A 7663-nucleotide genomic window follows, 5' to 3' on the forward strand; every position below is an offset into this window, starting at 1 on the left:
CGACGACAACAAAACCCTTGTTTCCAATCGCACACAAATGGTGCCACGCACAGAAAACCTCGCCCGACAGCCGTTAGGTATACGTGACAATAATTCAACTACCATCAGACTACTACACCAATCCATACAGTCACATCCCATGCGGGGTAATTAATTCATTGTTATTATCATCCACAATATCATTACTAAAACGTTCATATTACTGAATCCATCGGTATTGATCGATTTTTTTTTTTTTTTGCAGTAATGTAGATACTTCTGATCACATATATCCTTGCCCGCATTGTGGCCATATCACTGACAATACCTTTCACTATATCGGGGTTGATCTAGATTTTTTTCCCTCCCCCTTCATTCGGCCTACTCAACCAGTATATACAAGTACACTATTTCTTGTTCAAACGATCTGATACCATTCTATACGCGTCACAAAGCTTCATATACAAAACACAAGTCGTCATCTGACTCCTAGGAAATGTAGATCACGACAGATTTCCACAAATCTACACGAGGGAAACTTTCGCCCCAACTGCTGCAACGAAACTGGATGGCCGACTGGCTCCCCACACCCAGCCTGTCGTCTCCTTGAGTTCCGATCCACGCCCACCACACCCCCTCCCCCTCCCACCCACCACCACCTCCGGCACACTTCATTCACAAGTTCACTTTAATTCACTTCAGATTCGATTCGATGATCATTCTTCTCTCCTAGTCCAGTCCGTGAGTGTCTTGTTGAGTGTCTCGTCTTGTTTTCCATTCCCATCTCTTCTCCCATACTATCTCCTTCATTTCTCTTTCTCTACATGATCGTCCCCTTTACTCTATATTTCAATCCCCCTTTTCTCACACACACTATTTCAGTACCCTTCTCTCTCTTAAATCACACACACACACACACACACACACACACACAGTGAAAGTTTAGAATGATAGATTACTAAGATGTTAAGAAGCACATCTTTCCACAATGATGCTTCAATTTGCTGTGCAAATTAAAATGTAAAACCCTGGCCAACAACATAATTTAAGACATTTTGATCAATGAAGATAGAGAGATAGGACCCCATGAGCATAGCTACAGTCCAGTACACTACATCTATGTAAACGACACACACACACACACACACACACACACACACACACACACACACACACACACACACACACACACACACACACACACACACACACACACACACACACACACACACACACACACACACACACACACACACACACACACACACACACACACACACACACACACACACACACACACACACCCCGTTTGGTGTTATTCTAACCATTCACCATTTATACACACGTTCAAGGTTGAGACTTGTCTGACCGTCCAGACACCTTTTGGTGAGCCTGGCCTGCATGATAGACTACTGTAAGTGATGTTGGAAGCAGTGAAGGGAACAGGTCTTGGGGATTAAGTGAACATTAAGGATTTGGCCTCGATTTAAGCTCAGTCAATGTCCCAATAAGTGCGAAGACAACTTTAAAAAAGAAAAGAAAAAAATAATGTCTCTCCACCCCTCACACACGCTCCTTGTACCCGTCCACGTTTCCACCACTGAGGCATTCATTTTCAGATCCTAATTTCACTTACGGAAATTATTTCGCAATTCTGCTCAAGGTTATACCGAGCGTGTAAGAACGACCTCGTTCTTAGAAGCTGAATATTATAATGAGCTCTGTTAAGCGGTGACCTTGGTTAAGTCGATTCATTGTCATTGAGGTGAATAATAAGATAAACGAGGAATAGGCAGGATCCCAATACAGACATCAAGGTTTAATTTTTTTACCCGTTATCATGTAGTCGTTTGGAAGTTTCACTTCATCTATTATGCAGTTAAAATGGTAAATTCAAGAGGTAATTACCATAAAGGATTCAATCTTATTACCATGAAGTCGTAGGTTTCATTCATGAGTTTCATTCAGTTACCAAGACATCGCTTAAAGGTTCAATCATTCTTTTATCATCAAATCGTTTCACCGTTTCAACAACCTTTTATCATGATGTCATTTGACGTTTCATTCATCTTTTTCATCATGAACCCGTTGAAACTTTCAACCTTTTACCATCGCAAAGTTGTTCGAAATACGAAACGTACCACCTTGGTGGAGTGACGGACAACTCTTCGGGAGGCGTTGGCGTCCTGTGCGACGCGCGAACCGCAGCCACCTGTTGTGCAAGAGCGAGATCGAGAAACCCCGGCCCTCCCGAAGTCGCCGGGGGTCTGGACCGACGTGACCACATGTATTTCCCGCCTTCGGCACGGAAACGAGAAAGCATATGCGTGGCTCGTACTTGCATGCATGCATGCATTCTTGCACGTGCATGTTAGTGCACATAAATACACGGGCAACCGGTAATGCTATTCTAATATGTACCAATGGTTTTGATGGCTGTACAGCACATATTGTTATCGAGACTGGAATAAGAGAGGGCGACAGTGGAAATAAGCTCACTACAGGGCGACTTGACACAGGTAATGATTTCTCCCTATAGTCTTCTATATAATTATATTGTATATAACACAGTCACACAATCAATTTCCGATAATACTTCTCCAATCTCCTCTTCCTCCTGATCCTTCTCCTCTCCCTCCACCTACTCTTCTCCCTCTACCAGAGGCCCAGGCAAACTTAAGCATCGCATTATGTCAATTACACACACACCCCTCTCGCTCCTAAACACCGGATCTTTATAAGTGTTACAAGGTACCTGCCGTGACACCTGACTGATTGCCTGCCTGACCCCGGCGCTCCGAAGCAGTCAACCGTAGACCAAAAACAATCGACAATCGGTGCAGCAGAGAGCCAACCCCACCGCAGGGTCAGTGATAACAGCAGAGAGCAGCCCTACCGTACAATCGTAGCCACAAAAGACTAACCAAAGTTCCATTAAGATGGATATCCATTGATTACAGGTTGTGGTATTTAACTCTTTTGTGTGGAGACCACCAACAATTAAGCTTACATGATACTCCTTGATGCAGATCGTCAGCGAGAGTTAGAACTTTTCTGAAAAGTAGCCAAATCTTATATTATACTGAGATTTCTCTGCTTACTGTACTGTGCCTTCCCAATTTTAAAAATCTTCAATATATATTCAGGGCCAGAAAATTCATAACTCTAGAGAATTTCAGGGGGATTTCTTAATTTTGAAAGTTAAAAGCATCATGCTTTTCACTTCCCAGACACGTGTTATTTTTACCTTGTCAGTTTGCGAACCTTTCTCTACAATTTCTCTTTGTGTACGACTTTTGATAAATAATCGACTTTTCCTTAACAGAAAGGAGGGCAATAGTCGGTTCCAGTACTAGGAAGGTTATGGAACTGATAAAAGAAAGAAATAAATTATATATAGATTCATTAGCCTTAAACCCCATCCCAGTAAGTTGGTGTGATTGGGTATTTCATTTTAAAAGCTTTTTCGAACCAATCATCTCTTGCAAGAACTTTTCTTTTTCTTTCAGAAACAAACAATTCTAGTACTAAGGTATATCTTCAATCTAAAATGTGCATGTCATATACATAGCAAATTACTGAAAGAGAAAACCAAGATTACATAGCACAGCTTTTCATCAAGAGCACTTTTTTTTTTTTTTACATTATTGTTTTCCGGCTTCTTGATTACTGAAATCCCGTAACTTTTTCCTTGTACTTATAACCATCGACTTTCTAGCTCAACCGACAAAGATAGAGTTGGTGATATCTTTATTTATTCGTTTATTCATTTGATTTATGTTTCTTTGATGGAGCGAAGGAACTTTGAATGTCGGACAAAGAATAATTAAAATAAACTCAAAATAACTAAACTGACTATTAGGTAAATAAATAAAATAAATACAAAAATATACATGCATATAAATAAATCATAATAATATACAACTGTGCGCGAGCCGGTGCAAATCTCTGTACGGATCTTAGCATGCAGGCGCGCTATGTGTGTGCACAACATAAACTCTCGGAGCACGTTGCCCAAGTACTTGACGCACATTCACGAATTTCAGCCCATTTGCTGCTCGGAAGACGTGACTTGAGCATTTCATCTGGATGAAGGGGTCAGGGAACGAGCGAAGATGAGGAACTTCAGTCATAAATGGAGAGATGAGGGAGGAGGGAGGAGGGAAGAGAGGAAAAGTAGACATTTCCTCCCGTACCTTTTTGGTTTTGTGGTTAAGTATATCTGCCTGCGGGTTGACCTAGAGACAAACTTGGGAAACCCGTCGTAGACGAATACACACACACACGCGCGCGCGGCGCGCACATAATTTGAAGCATGTTCAAGTTAACCATTTTGAACGTTATAGGTGTCCAATGTTACCGGAATTAGTTTTTAGTACTTCCCAAAGTCAATAATAACTATACAAATTACAATTTTTATTAGTCTTTTTTTATTTATGGGAATTTGAAATCACTTATCCTATCCCCAAAAGTCATCTGCTTCAGCTGTTCTCGTAAAACCTACCCGTAACGCCATCTGCTTTACAGTGACGTCATTATGTTCATCCTTCATGTGTCGTCACTGTTTGATGAATAGTCATCGTGTCGAGTGCCGCAAGCTATCTACATCAATTTTAGGAATTATGAAAATGAAGAAAGAACTACCGAGGAAATACACGATTAAGAAGAAAAGGAGAAACGAGGCGGATTGTAGTAATATAACAATAACATACAGAACTCTGAGAGAAAAGTAGAAGAAATATTACGAGTCGTAAAAAGATAACAGTCTGATAACTGCCTAGCAACACTATTATTCACGTATTGAGCATACACAGAGCACAATGATGGGGATAGATTCTCTTACAATAATACCAAATGACCGTTTTTAAAGCATTATAGAAAACAAATTATAATATTTTTCATTATCAAACTTATCAAATAGCATTAAAAAAATAAAACCAGGAGGTATAACAAGTGAACATATAAATTACAGATTAAATACAAAAGGGAAAATAAAACAAGATAGAAGATAGGGCGTGCAGCATACGAATAAATGCAAAAAAAAAAATGTCATTTGTTGAAACGGATTGAATATTCTTAACGATACTTGTAGTGAAGCTTTCGTGAAATACAGTTTGTAAACACTCGTAAAATATTATATCTAACTTGTGTAAAGAATAGTTTTACCTAGCAGTAACAAATAACCATAATTAACCCTTTTCCTGTCACACTTGAGCCAAGATGAAAAAATATATATTTTACGTTATAGAAATTTGTTTACAAAAATTTAGTGGCATCCAGGAGTAGCGTGAACGTGATGGAGTACAGTATTTTGTATGGCAACACTGCAAAAATATTGAACGTTTCACGTATATAACCCTTTTTTGAGTGCCCAAAGACAGCATTGCAGAACCAACATGCATTACTAATGATGCACCAATATAAAAAAAAAATCTTCAAAAACAGATATTTCGGTTTAAACTAATAGCCCATAAATATGCCGTTTATCCACACGTCTTGCTTGCTGTCAGATATTTATGGGATCGAGAATCCTCTCAAAAGAAGACGGAAAACTCAATATCGCTGAAAGAATTACCCGTTTCGCTATAGGATTCTTGGGTTGGTATACATCATGACGTCATCCCAACTAACCAAGAGATGGCGCTGTAAGCTGGGTTTTAGAATGCAAATTAATAAACGACGAATATTTAAGCCCCCCCAAAAAAAAACTTAAATAGTACTTTTGAGATAAAATATATGTTTTAAATATGGTTCTCGTGAAAATAGATAACATTACAAAAGAAATAAAAAATGCAAACCTGTACCTGGGCTTGGAGGTTACCCTAGGAATAGCTGTCCACATTAATGCATCTGTAGAAATAAATCTGAAATCATTCACGTGGACAACATAACAGCTAAAAAGAAAAAAAAATTACTTATACAGACTGTACCCCATGAGCATAACTACAACGTCGTATACATTTAGGCAAACGCGCGCGCGCCTTACTGTGTAGTGGTTAGGGTCTCACACTGGAGGTCAAAGTTGGCCCACCGCTCAGGGCTTGAAAGTTTCATAATATTGCAAGAAGTTACTGTCCCCTTTGAGCAAAGAGATGGGTGTGTGGCCCATGTCAAAGCATCACTCACATCGGACTAAATCTCATCCGGGAAGGCAGGCCTATATTAACTGTCAGTTACGAATCCAGAATGACATCAGACCCTAGTGAAACACAAACACACGCACAATTACGTGCAAGTATATAGGTGTACGTTAGTATCGGTATTTTGATTTACGATGATCGTTACTGCAATAAAAGCAGGTCCGTGCTGACTTCAACGACTGTTTCTGGTTGCGCGCGCCGTTTCACTCGAGTTTCTGGGTCAAGTTTGGTGAAAGTAACAATTACAGAAGGGTAACATGTACAATCATTCTTGGCTACTCGTTTCAAATCTATTTTCCTATCTGTGTATCAGAATCGAAGTTTGAATATCATATGATTGTGGGATTTTTTTTTTTCGTTTAGATTTTATCATTATTATAATGGAGTACTAATGATAACAGTTGTCAAAGAAAAATTCGTTAGTAAACAAGCGCTAAATCAACGAACGCTGTGTTTACTGTGTTTAGTTGTCTCCGGCTTACAGAGTGGCGGGAGTGTAAAGCATAACCGTCGATATCAGTGGCAGGAATTTCCAGTCACGCATGATATCCAAATAGTTTCGTTCGGTTCAACCTGAATATAACGTTCGCTCACGCACGTCTTCGATTGCCTCCGCTTTCCAGAGTTTCTTTTTGTTGTGGTCTGTTTCTCTATCTTTCAAAATTCGTGTTCACTATATTTCTCTACTAACTCGTGATGCATTAGGTTTGATGATAATGGTGATGTCATAATAACGACGGTGGCAGGCTCACAACCAAGGCTTGACATATGGAGGAATGGTGTTTCTATCGTAGGGGTAGCTTTACTGTATTATAACGCCTCATGTTAACATGTACTGGACTAAATATTACTATACAAAATATGACAACAAAGTATATTCATTTATCAAATCTTATTACAATATTTTGTCTTATTGTTTAATAAGGCGTTGTTCTAATTCTTTTCACGATTTGGCCACTTCTGGGGGACTGAGCCACCCATAAGACACAACCTCCCCGTGGCTACAGGCCTGAACGATGATGATAATCAGAAAATTACTTTCTTTGCATGGTGAGGATTTCCATGTTTCAACGTTGAACATACTGCACCCACCTAATGCATTATGAACTTATCATGGACGATATTCCCACCAAACATTGGGTACTAATGCCAACCAACCGATACATCTTGTTGCTAATATGTATTTCCCTGGTGCGAATGTGCCCACGAAATACCGGTAGTTCTCTATCACCGAAGCTAAGGAAAAAGGGAACGAGGAAAAGTGAGTTGAGAGAATGGGTAAATTCCCCTATGCTGCGGGGACCAATCAAGGAAAGACTCCCAGGCGTTATGACGTCATGCCTTCTCAGCCCGGAACTTCAGTAGACGACGCCACAACAACGACAAAGACGAAGGATATGACGACGACGACAAAGACGAAGAATATGACGACGACGACAAAGACGAAGAATATGACGACGACAAAGACGAAGAATATGACGACGACAAAGACGAAGAATATGACGACGACAAAGACGAAGAATATGACGACGACAACCAATAAG

General features: G+C 39.9%; 1 protein-coding gene across 1 annotated transcript in view; it reads right to left on the reverse strand.

Annotated features, from left to right (window-relative positions):
- Pgd (phosphogluconate dehydrogenase) overlaps positions 1-550 on the reverse strand; it is a 21565-nt gene extending 21015 nt beyond the window's left edge. The window contains exon 1 of the mRNA XM_076201655.1: positions 414-550. The gene's annotated coding sequence lies outside the window, so the exon portion shown is untranslated. The remainder of the gene's footprint in view (positions 1-413) is intronic.
- Between the last annotated feature and the right edge of the window lie 7113 nt (positions 551-7663).

The sequence above is a fragment of the Oratosquilla oratoria genome, chromosome 18, assembly GCF_046742065.1.
Source record: "Oratosquilla oratoria isolate Oo_2021 chromosome 18, ASM4674206v1, whole genome shotgun sequence".
Classification (NCBI taxonomy): Eukaryota; Metazoa; Arthropoda; class Malacostraca; order Stomatopoda; family Squillidae; genus Oratosquilla; species Oratosquilla oratoria.